The sequence below is a fragment of the Capra hircus genome, chromosome 20 (assembly GCF_001704415.2).
Source record: "Capra hircus breed San Clemente chromosome 20, ASM170441v1, whole genome shotgun sequence".
NCBI classification, from domain to species: domain Eukaryota; kingdom Metazoa; phylum Chordata; class Mammalia; order Artiodactyla; family Bovidae; genus Capra; species Capra hircus.
This window is the reverse complement of record NC_030827.1, coordinates 2,534,922-2,547,745: the sequence shown is the minus strand read 5'-3', so window position 1 is coordinate 2,547,745 and position 12,824 is coordinate 2,534,922. Positions and strand designations below refer to the sequence as shown.

Sequence of the window (12,824 nt, the reverse complement as noted above, 5' to 3'; positions counted from 1 at the left end):
CCAAAGCATGGGATCTGATGTGCTAACACGCCCAACTGGGCTAGCTGGAAGGGTTTTCAGGAGACTCTCAGGGGAACCGGGACCATAGCGGGAGTCAGTCACCCTTCTGGGAAAGACATATGGCGGTCCTGCCACTTCAATCAGCGCCGCCGGAGGGAGGAGCAGGTCTCCCAGACCCACAGACCGAGGGGGCAAAGGACCCTGCCGGCGCCTTCCCACAGCCGCCGCGAAGCTTTGAGGACAGGAGTCTACTTTGAAAAGGCCCATCACTCAACCACGTTTGAGTAACAACCTTTGTGTAACTTGTGAATCTGTGAATACACAGACGTCCTTTTCTGAGGGAAAATGGTTCCAAAGTGGTAGCCAGGAAGAATGCCATTTTGAGTCAGGGCAGGTTGGCTGAGATGGAGTCGGGAAACAGAGAAAGAAGCTAACCTTTGTCAGGCAGGTACTCTGTGCTGGCTACCAGGCTAACTTTGCATCATCATCTTATTCAGCGATCATAGCTTCCCAGGTGGCACTGCTGGTAAAGGACCTGCCTGCCAGTACAGGAGACGAAAAGGACGCAGGTTCGATTCCTGGGTCAGGAAGATCCCCTGAAGTAGGAAATGGCAACCCACTCCAGTATCCTTGCCTGGATAACCCCATGGACAGAGGAACCCGGTGGGCTGCAGTCCATGGCTGCAAAGAGTTAGACATGACTGAGCAACTGAGCACAGCAATAATCACAGCATGACTCTGGGGCAGTACTCACCGTCTCTTTAGTGCAGGAGACAACGGCTTAGAGTGCAGGAGTCACTTGCCCAAGCAGCTAACACAGGATGGGGAATTGTGTCAGGGTAGAAGGTCAGCTTGATGCTAAGTTGGACGTGACTGTTTTCCAAAGATGCTTGCAACAAGAGCTTTCAACTCACATGTTCGTTTAGAACTTGGCCACTTCTCCATCAAGAGATGGACTCTAAGCCTCTATCCTTGAATTGGAGTGGGGTTTTGCTACAACACCAGCCGATAGGTACGGTGGATTTCTAGGCTAAATCATAAAAGGCACTATGGTTTCTACTTTGTTTGCTGGAACTCTTGTTCTTGAAATCTTTAGCTATCATGTAAGCAGTCTGGTTGCCCTGAGGTCACCATCTACTGTCAGGCCCAAACAAGAAACCTATGGAGAAGGCTATTTAGAGAGGAAAAAGGCCCCTGACTGTACCTCTCAGATAACAGCCAGCACCATCTTGTCAGCCACAAGTTGAAAGAGGATCCTCCACTTCCCTACAGAGTTACCCCAGCTGACTCCACATGGAACAGAGACAAAACACCCCCTGCCAAGCCCTGCACAAACTGCAGACTTGTGAACAAAATAAACAGTTTGTATTGCTTTAAGGTAGTACATTTGGAGCGATTTGTTATGCAGCAATAGCTAACTGATACACTGGGGGAACGCAGAAGAGGCCTAAAAGAGCTCCATTCATTCTCTAATCTTCAGTGCCTGGGTATAACTTTTCAGTAAAAAAAAAAAAAACAAAACTATGTTTTTTATATAACAGGTGTAATAAAGTAGACTTTTAAGAAGGAAAGGCCATTGTTAGCAGTCCTCTCCAATTCCTTTGCCCATCTCCACACAGGAAAGTCAAGCTAGCATAAAGGCTTATTGAGAAAAATTGTGCTTCCTTTGTCCAGAAGGAGAGAGAATAAAGGGAGAGGGAGCTAAGCAGGTGAAAAGGAAGCAAGTGGGAGGACTAGAGAGGGGCAATTCTGAGCTACTCAGCAGCAGAGCCTAAAGGATGAATGGTGGTGATCAGCACACACAAATGCAGTGTAGACACAGGGGCAATAGAGAAAAATGGTCACCACCCTAAAGTTGGTCTCAACTTAAGCTTAGGGCTATTATTTGACCCTCCCTTCTCCTCTCAAACTGAGGAGAGGACCTCCCAAAATAACTAAGACCGAATTTTCTGCCAGGGTGGCAGGTAGCAATTTATACTAGATTACACTGACTCAAAGATACAACGTAACTGATACTTCTTACATTCATTTTTCCTGCCCTGTTAAAGGGGAAAACATTTCAGTTAGTGTTGACTCAAATTATTTTTATCATAATGTTACTTAATATGGGCAAACATAGAGCTAGGTATAAAATCCTTATGCTTATAGCTCTCATTGAGCTATAAAACCGAAACAAATTTCCAAATTAAGCACAAATAAGACTGCAAAATCAGTCAACTTCGAATTAGCAACATTAGTTTAATGTAAGGTGGTTTGGTTGGAAGTGAGTTGCCGCTTGCAGAGTGTCTATGGTGTGGAGTTGACTTTTTTAATTTTATGTTTAATTGGAGGATAACTGCTTTACAATATTGTGACGGTTTCTGCAATACATCAACTCGAATCAGCCATAGGTGTACATATGGCACCTCCCTCTTAAACTTCCCTCCCACCTTCCTCCCCATCCCACCCCCATTTCTCGTCATCTTACTACAGACATTTTACTTCAACCTACTGGTCTACCTCATGCTATGACGGTTCAAGGCTCTCCTGGCTTCTCTTGGAACTATCAGAAAATTGTATTTGATCACATGAGGACACTCTGGGTACCTAAGTCCTTCTCTATTTTTCCTTATTAGTTCATAACAAGAAAAACGAAAACACAACAAAACAACCCCCAAAATAAACAGATGCCTGACTCAGTTGGAAGCATCAGTGGCCACTAAAATCACATTGCATAAATCAGGGGTCAGTGAACTTTTCCTGTCAAGGGCCAAATAGTAAATATTTTTGGCCTTTTGGGCCAGATGGTCTCTGTTGAGACTACTGCACTCTGCTCACTATTGCTAAAGCAGCTCATATTAAGGCAAACCAATGAGCACGGCTGTGTTTCAATAAAACTCTAGGCAGAGACATAGAAACTGGGATCTTACAAAATTTTCAAACATCATGAAATATTATTCTTCTTTTGGTTTTCTCCCCCCAGTGATTTTAAACTGTAGAAATAATTCTTGGCTCGTAGGACATACATGGGATGTACGGAGAGAGTAACACAGAAACTTACATTAGCATATGTAAAATAGATGGCCAATGGCAATTTGCTTTGTGACTCAGGGAACTCACAGGAGCTCTGTAACAACCTAGAGGGGTGGGATGGGGAGGGAGATGGGAGGGAGGTTCAACGGGGAGGGGACATATGTGTACCTATGGCTGATTCAATGTTGATGTTTGGCAGAAACCAACACAATTCTGTAAAGCAATGATCTATTAAAAAAAATAAATAAATTTAAAACAAACCAAAAAAAGAAAACCCCAAACAAATTGAGCACTGATTCAATTCATGAACTGCAGTTTGAGGATTTCTGGCATAGACTGTGACAAGGTGGTTACAGCTGATAATCTAGAATATTATACCAATGTCCAAATAATTTACTATTGAAATTTTAAAAAATTTAAAAGGATATTACCCTTGAGAATTCATAAGCCTTGGAGAATGTTTCTGAGGAATTGAGTTAAGAGGCAGAACCCTGGAGCATCCCCAGAGAGCAAGCTCGCCATGTTCAACAGGAAAAAGAAGGCGCTGGGCGCTGGGACGGACGTCTCCAGTCCTTTTCAGGATCTCTCCCCTACCCCCAAGCACAGGCAACACAGAAGGGGCTTAAGTACCAGCAGTACTCCCAAGACCACCACGGAAGCAGCGCAGCAACGGCAGCTTTTGCAAAAAAGTTCTTTACCCAAGCAGCTTGGAAAAGACTCTGTGGGTCTGTGTCTGGGTTCAGTTAAGAGAACAATGCCTGAGCTCAGGTAGGGGCCTCTCTGCTTTACTGCTTATTAGCTGTGAGACCTTGGACTAAACCTCTCTCTGCTTCATTTCCTCCGTGTGTAAAACAGTCACACTGCCACCAAGGATCCTTGCCCTCTTCCTCCCCAAATAAAGGAGGGGTGTTGCGAGGCTTAAATGAGACGGTGTATGCAATGTGCTGGCCCCGATACCCGGAACACAGTAAACACTCAGCGGATAGTACAGTCGTGGCCATGAGTATTGCTGGGTAGTTGTTTGAGTTTCCCTGAGCCCCGTCTGTAAGTGGTGGCCCTGGCTAGTCTCACTTAATCTGAGGTGGATTGAATCAGCCCACACAGAAGGGCCGCATGGCACACAGGTGCCCCAGGTGGCAGCAGCCCTCCCCGCCCGCGCCCTAGGGACTCACACTTGCTCCTTTACTCGAGTCAACAGCACTGTGCAAGTCGTGGTGAAACTGAGAGGCGATTCATCAGTGGGGCTGGAAGCATCTGACCCTACCGGGGAGAGGAAACGGGGACTTCAGCATCCACAGACGCCCTGATCTTTTAAGGGCTGCCTGGCTGGGTTATGAATATTTTCCCTTTGATGTGGGGGTTTTGGAGGATCTTCAAGAAAGCCCGTGAACGTAAGAAGGGAGTGTTCCGGGTGGATCTGAGTTGGGTGGTACCACTTAACCCTAGGTGTTTGGTGGATTGCGGGTGTCGGGGGGCACTTGGGTCCATCTCCAGGGAGCTTTTGTCTACCCAGCAGGAAAATGGATGCAGAAGTTCCGATCTACGACCCAAAACTCTTGGCAGATGCTTTATTGGGCTTGTTTTGTTTTGGTGTGTGTGTGCGTGTGTGCATGTCGGTTTAATTGAGACAACTCTTCCAAACTGGGACATTATGCATATAGTCTATTATTTCCAGCTTCTTTGGAAAAGTCAGGAAATCTGGCCACGTTTCCCTGGAAAACAACAAAGTGGGTGGAGAACGGCAATCTGTTTAGACATGGTCACGTGCCTCAGTTCACCACCGTCCCTCCCCGCCCCCCATCCCTTTCATCTTCCTGACAAGTAGACCACTTGGGTCGTCATTTATTACTGTGCGTGGGATGCTATTTGTCTTATTGTAGAGACACACTTCTTTGTATTCACATCTCTATTAAATGTGGGGAAATGAAAGATAGATCAAGAGGGATGCATTTTTCAAGGAAAATGATGGAAAACATACTTTCTTATGATATTGAAGAATATTCTTAGGTACTTTGTATGCAAATGGCCATCCCTGCTCACTTGCATGCCTCATCTGGCCCAGAGCTACAACTCTGCCCTACTTCCTAAGCCTCCGGAAATCCCCACCTTTAAGCGCAGTCCCCTTATTCGGGTGATGCACTCAGCCAATGTCTACCTGACGCAGGGACTGTCAAGCGGTGAGTCAGGCAGGTGTGCCCTTGTCTTCTCAGTCTGGCCAGCTAAAGGCTGCAGCAAGGCAAACAAAGCGCCCTGCAGTGCTCCCCACGCCCCCCGCCTCTCCTCCCCAAATCCTGGTTGCCTTCATAGGGAGAAAGCCATAGCAATATCACCAGGGTGGGAAATGCCCAGTGAGGAGTCAGCCATCTTTCCAGGAAGACCTGATGCTTAGGCTGAGACCTGGATGGGACGGTGGAGTGTGTTGTTCCAGGAAGGGGAAAAGCATATACAAAGGCAAGAAGGCCAGAGCGAAGGGTGTTTGAGAACTGCAGGAAGCTAGGTCCTGTTGGAGCATGGAGGTGGATGATTGCCCAGAAATGAGTCCAGGGAGGTGAGCAGCTGGGTTGTGATGCGTGTAAGCTGTTGGAAAGGGTTCACGGCTCACTGGGGGCCTGAAATGCATGGATAAAATCCCAGTAGCTAGAGGACAGCAAGAGTAAGCCAGAGCCCATATGAGGACAGTGGGGGGGGGGGGGGAAGCAAAGACGGACAGATAGCGAGGCTGCTGAAGGGGGCAGGGTGTCAGGGCACAGCCCCTGCGATGGCTCTGCAGCAGGACTCCCCCTGCCCCAATCCAAGGCTGATGGGGGCCCAAAGGACACGGTGCAGGCCCGGAGCTGCACAGATCTAACTGCCAGTTTCTAACAGGCCTTGGGACACTATGTTTTTCAGTCTCAGTCATCTCACTTATAAATTGGATAATGATAAATACCTTCCTGACTTGCTTGGCGGGTTAAATGAGGCTAAAACCATCTGGCACTTAAAGAGATGGTAATAAGAGTAAGTTGATTTTTTTCAATTGATTTTGGTGTACATTTGGAAACCTGATGCCTAACCTGGGATGACTTAGCTTCATTTCCTCCCACGAGGCATCTCCTGTTCAGGGGCTCGCACACGGGAGGAGCCCTCCCCGGTGCCTGCCATCTGTCGCTGGCACTGGCCCCAGTGCTGACCTGGAGCCTGGCACAGGGCCGCAAGGATAATTACCACTTCTGAATCGATTCCTTCGAGCCCTTTTGAGCAGGCTGAGGAATGCCGTGATTAAAATGATTAAAAACCTGCCTCCTATTTCACAGCTTTTAATATTTGATAAGATTTTGGAGAGAGGGATGAGAGCAGGGTATGAAATCTGGCAGTTTACAATCCCAGCTTCCAGCCCTCTCAGGAACTTTCAGGGCACTGAAAAAGGCAAGAGCCAGAGAGAAAGAGAGAGAGAGAGTGCATATGAGGGAGGGTATGCTGGCATGCATCCTCCAAAGAGGGAAACCACAGAAAGAAAAGGGGAGGAGATCCTCCTTCTTTCAGGTTCTTCGTGGTTTCGAAAGCCAGTAATACGTAAGATTATTATCACAGAAATGATGCTAAGACAATAGCAGCGATCGTTTATCAGGCCCCCAATATATTCCAGGCATGTGTGTAAGGAACAGACCTTTAGTTTTCCCCAACAGTCTTAGAAGGGAATAGATTTCTTCTTAATTTTATAGAAAACAGAGGCTCAGAGAGGTGCTGTGAGTTTTTCCTGGTATCACTCAGTCAGTTACTGGGAGAACTGAAACCCACACTGGGTCGATTGGGCCCTGCGCCCCACCCAGCACAGCACTGTGGAGCATCACAGCAGGAGCAGGAAAATGCCAAAGAAAAGCAGGGGCCCTCGGCTTTCTCTCCTGTCCCCATCCATAGGCACGACAGGCAGCTATCTTTGAAGAGGACACCGCCAGTGGCCAGATATCAATGCCCGAATGTTTTGCTCTTCTTGTTCTTCCAGCTCATAGCCTCCCTCCATGCTCGTTTTCTTCCTTCCATCCGGATCTTGATGACGCTGCTGGAATGCCAGTTCACCTAGGACAGCTTCTGTCTATTCAAATAACCTGACAACGCTCAGCACGGCTGAGCACTTACTGAGTCCTGAGCGCTTTCTGCCTCTTTTCCCCCCTGTCGTCCTGTGATACAGCACAGCCTGACGAGTTAAACACTGTTATCATCTTTACTTGACAGATGAGGAAACTGAGGCTCACAGGTGTTGGGAAGTTCATTCAAACAACCCCTCCAGGGATCTGGACTGCCCTCCAGGGTGGAAAAGACAGCTTGAGGCTTCTGAAAGCCAGGTCTGGGAGGGCCCCAAATGTCCACCAATAGTGTCAAAGAGTTCACGGTTCTGCAAAATCCTGTGCATTTGGGGTCGGTCATGGGGAGCTCTGCCACAACGCGGTCCACTGGAGAAGGGACTGGCAAACCACTGCAGCATTCTCGCCTCTGATGGAAACAGGCTGTATCAGAATGGGCTCCCTAAAGAAGGTTTGAGAAGTCGCTCTGTTCTCTTCATCTTGGGAAGGTAAGAGACTGTTCCAGATTACAGTGAAGGAGCTCTGTCTCTCTTCCGGAGGTCATCCTGCCACCTCCCCGCCTCCACACACAAGGCCATGACTGTTGGGGGAAGGGTCCAAGGGTTGCAGCCACTGGCTGCTTTCCACTTAGAGAGGGAAGAGATACACCTGAGCCCATTCTGGGGCGAGTCACTCAGTGAGTGGGGTCTAAAATCCATCCTGTCCAACAGAGGAGGCTGAATGGGAGTACGTTAGCCATTGAGAATCCCGAATGGGGTGCAACGTGGGAGAGGAAGTGAACAAGCCTGGGAAGCTTCAGAGAAAGAGCCAGGACTCAGTACAGGCATGAACGTTCTCATAGTCAGAGGGGTCTATGAAAGAGGTCCTCACTAGGATCATTCACAGTCATGACTAGGAGAGTGTGGGCCAGGGTCACGCACCTATGTGGGATGTTGTAGACGGTCCTTAAGCCTAAGAGGAGAGTTTGCGAACTTTAAGATCTCTTTCCACCTCAGCAGGGCAGCAGACACGGAACCAAACTCAGTCTCTCTTCCTCCATGTCATTTGAGCAGCCAGCACATGTTTGGGACATGTCAGAGATCCAGGAAATGTTTGTTGAATGAACAAATGATCTGCTGCCATAGATACACACCAAAGTGTCCAGAAACACCGATGAGGAAAACACCAATTATTATTATTCTGTTAATAATAAAAGTCACGTGAAGTCCTCGACAGTTCATAGTCCATACGGATAAACTCCTTTATTGCTCCCATGTTACAGATCAGGAAACTGAGGTTCAGAGTCAAAGGTCACACACGTAGAAGGTGGCAGAGCAGGGATTCAGACCCGCCGGGGTCTGACTTCCTAGCCATGCTCTGTATACTAGGGCTGCCCTGACTATGGCTACAAAACTCACCCTTTGCCAAGGATGTAGCCTGTGCCCAGGGCAGCCCTTCACTGAGACTCTGCCTGCAGTGGGCAATGTTTTAGAGCCAGAACAGGAGGTGTTGTGGTGAGCAGCTGCCTCCAGAGTCAGGCTTGCTAGCGGGTTCCCATTTTTCTGCTTGGAGATTCTTGGTCAGGTCTCTGTTCTCCTGAGAGTCCTACCAATACTCCCAGCATTGGTGGTCTGTTTGTCCCCCTGGGGTTTTCCCTGCTACCCCTCCTCTCAGCCACTGCAGGTCACCTCCAGCCAGTGACCTGCCCCGACCCTTGTTTAGATCCCACAGTTCACTGCTGGGCCCTTGGCTTTGTTCAAGCTTCCATCCATCACCTTGACTCACATACACCATGCTTACCCCCCATTCAAACTCTGACCAGCATGGCCCAACTGACCCTCTTTCTCCCTGTCTCTGGTCTCGACTGTCTTCCTCACAGCTTCCTAATCTTTGCTTCTTCAATGATTAGACCCTGACCTTCCGTCTGAGCTCTGAAGCCCATTTCCATCTCCTGTCCTGCTGCCTGTCCATAGGAGACCCTAAACGGACTCACCCCTGACCCTCCTTTTGTCCTCTTAGCTCTTCGCCCCTGGGCTGACCTCTCTTCCTCCTGACTTCCCATCTGACGTCTGGTCTCATCTCTGACTCCTTTACCTCCCAGCCCCCACGCTGACTCATCCCTTAGACCAGGGTGTCTCCACGGTGGCCCTTCAGGCACTTGGGGCTGGACAGCTCTCTGTGGTGAGGGACTTCCCTGTGCATTGCTGGGTATTTAGCAGCGTATCTGCTCTCCACTCTCTAGAGACCAGGAGCACCTTCCAGACTTGTGCCAGTCAAGCACGCCTCCAGAGATTCTCGGACATTCTCAGGGGCAAATCCCTTCATGGTGAGAATCACTGTCTCCCACCTCTGCGCCTCTGTATTCTATTCTCTGAACACTGACACTGTATTCCACTCTCTTCCACAACTCGACCTGTGCACTGCTGTCTCCAGTTCTCCTGTGTGCGTGCTAAGTCACTTCAGTCGTGTCCAGCTCTTTGTGACCCTATGGACTGTAGCCCGCCAGGCTCCTCTGTCCATGGGATTCTCCAGGCAGGAATACAGGAGTGGGCTGCCCTGCTCTCCTCCAGGGGCTTTTCCCGATCAAACCCAGCTCTCTGGTGTCTCTTAAGTCTCCTGCATTGGCAGGCGGGTTCTTTGCCACTAGTGCCACCTGGGAATCCCCTGGCTCCCCAGGTAACAAGTATTCCCACCTCCCAAGCTACATACTCCTGCCCTCGAGAATCCTGAACCAGATTCTTTTTCTGAGTATCTGACTGCTTGCCACAGACTTTCTGTTCTCCATACTCTTGCCACAGCTTCCTTCTTCCTGCTTCTTTGTTTCCCTCCTTCTCCTGCATTGTGATTTTGCATTTTAATGGCCAGTTCAATCTCTCAGGTGCTTTGGGTGGGTCGTTAATTTCACGGTGCGCTACTCCCATTAACAGCATCGCCCCTGACAACCAGGGGACTGTTTCACTTCCATCCTCCCTCTCCTCTGCCTTGTGTTTTGCTTTGGTCCAAGGCCCTGGTTCGATTCCTGGGTGGGAAAGATCTGCTGGAGAAGGGATAGGCTACCCACTCTAGTATTCGGGCCTGGAGAATTCCATGGACTGTGTAGTCCATGGGGTCACAGAGTCAGAAACGAATAAGTGACTTTCACTCACTCTCTCAAGGCTTCCTCACTAGCCCAATCTCCAGGAGAGACAGCAGCCCTGGTGCGTGTATCAGTGTGACTGTATGGTCTCTGAACCGTGCAAATCTGTTTCCCAAGGGGAGGGGGGCAGCTTGGTGGGTGGGAGAGCATGGGTGTCTTGGTCCATCCTGTCATTGTGTGAACTTGGGCCAGTAACTGAATTGCTTGGAGGCTCAGTTTCATGCAGTCTTTCCCTTTTCCCTTAAAAGCGTAAATGAAAATACACACTAGTACAGATAACTCAGAATTAGGAGACAAGTTTCCTCTGGCGACTGTCCTCTTTCGGACGCTATACATATATTACTTTTGCATTGTTGCTAACGTATATGCTGCATTTGACTCGCTTTTCTCATTTTCTTACATATTAGGCTTCTTAACACTTTGCTGTGTCATATGGAGATGAGGCATGTGACTTAAATATACTGCCTAACTGGGCTTCCCTGGTGATGCAGATGATAAAGAATCTGCCTGTATTTACTCCTCCCAACAATCCTAGGAGACAGATACTACGTCCTCCCATTTTATGGATGAAGAATTTGAGGTCGCGAAACCTCCTAGAGAGAAAGTGACAGGGCCGAGATTGCAATCCTAGTTTTCTCAACTTAAAGCACACGTTTTGAAAAACAAGCACATTGTTTCTCATATAAAAATTAATAGATTTGAATAAGCTGGTGCATATAAAGTGCCCAACAAGTGTCTGTGAACACGGTGGGCACTTATCAACTGTTCATGCTTTTCTTTACCTGTTTGGGGAATGGATAATAAATAGAAACTGTTAGTGTTTCAAAAAAGAGCAAAGGGCCTTCTAAGTTGTTCCCTCTGCCTGACCACACTCTCTGTGGAGCCCTAGGTTCTTTTAGGTAGAGGTAGTATGTGTCCCCCATGTTTCCTTCAGCACCTTGGACAAGGTTTAATTAATAGTTATTGATTGACCCATTGATTGCAGCGGCACTGGGGGTGCCAAGTCACCTCCATGAATGTCTCTGTGGGGAGAGATGGGGCTGGTGTGCTGGCCCACGCTGCTCCCAGACAAGGGCGTTTGCATAACTGGAACGTGTTGTCCCCAGCTCTAATAAAGATCCGAACGTTACTAATTGGCAGGCAGAGGCTGTGTTCTCTCTATGGGATCAGAAGGGAGCAGAGCGTGCCCTGAATGTTAATTTCCTCTGCAGCCTGCACGCAGGGGCGGGGGACGAGAGGGGGAGGAAGGAGGGCCGAGGGGCACAACACACCCCACACACAGAGCTCTGGTCTCATGGCCGTCTCATCAAAACGTTCCGAAGCAAAAATGGAAAGGGCACAGGATCTGGGGCCAGGTAGCTTGGATTGGGTCTCTGAATCTATGTCTTACAAGCTAAGAAAGAAACAAACCCCTTGGTCTCTCTGGGTCTTAATTTCTCTATCTGTCAAGTGGAAACAAATGTAACTGGCGAAACATTTGTTGACTGAATGGATGAAACCTGATAGGCTTTTCAAAGGGTGTGACATCAGCAGTGCAAATAGTCTGTAAGAGCACAAACAGGCAAAACATGTCATAAAAATAGAAAATACTGACATTAAGCTTCTGGGTGAGGTTGGCCAAGAGTCCCACGTCTCCTGTGGTGAAGAGTAACACCATGTCCTAGCCCAGTGGTACCCATGTCTGGGTGGGTAATTATTTGAGGAGCTTTTAAAGATACAAATTCATAGGGCACATCTCTGAAGACAGTATGGTTCAGCAGGTCTTGGGAGGCTAGGGAGAATGCAGGAATCTGAATTTCTATTGGTGCCCCTGAGGAACTCTCCAGAGGGGCAATCCTAGTCTGTGTTCAGTCACTTCAGCCGTGTCCGGCTCTTTGTGACGCCGTGGACTGTAGCCTGCCAGGCTCCTCTGTCCATGGAATTCTCCAGGCAAGAGTACTGGAGTAGGTTTGCCATGCTCTTCTCCAGGGGATCTTTCTGACCCAGGGATCAAACCCCGTCTCATGTCTCTTGTATTGTCAACTGGGTTCTCCAGCACTAGCGCCACCCAGGCAGCTCCACCCCACAGCCTTCTCCCCGGCAATCAGCACCTCTGACCACTGGAAAGACGGAATGAGGCATCACAGGAAAGATGTCGTTCCAGTAAGAGTTGTTCTCATTTTACCCTCCAGGACCTTTAGGGAAATTTGAAGGACTTATATGAGCAAGACTGAAAGAATATGATTATAAGAAAAATACAGAGCTCTAATTTTTGAACTCCTCCAGAACTTGAGTATAGTTTTTTATTTCTACTTTTATTTAATTTTTTTCATATTTCCAAAATATCAGTATTTTATTTTTTCAATTTGTGAAGAAGTTGCAAAACTTTTTATTTTATATTGGAGTATATCCAATTAATAATGTTGTGATAGTTTGAAGTGGACAGCAAAGGGACTCAGCCATACACATCCATGAATTCATTCTCCCCCAAACTCCTCTATTATTAGCACTGGCTGATGCTGAAGCTGAAGCTCCAGTATTTTTGTCGTCTGATGCCAACAGCCGACTCATTGGAAAAGTCCCTGATGCTGGGAAAGACTGAGAGCAGAAGGAGAAGAGGGTCAGAGGATGAGACGGTTGAATGGCGTCACCGATGC

General features: G+C 48.1%; 1 protein-coding gene across 1 annotated transcript in view; it reads right to left on the bottom strand.

Annotated features, from left to right (window-relative positions):
• The window catches only part of KCNIP1 (potassium voltage-gated channel interacting protein 1), a 271,337-nt gene that overhangs the window by 192,529 nt on the left and 65,984 nt on the right, over positions 1-12,824 (bottom strand). The window lies entirely within an intron of this gene.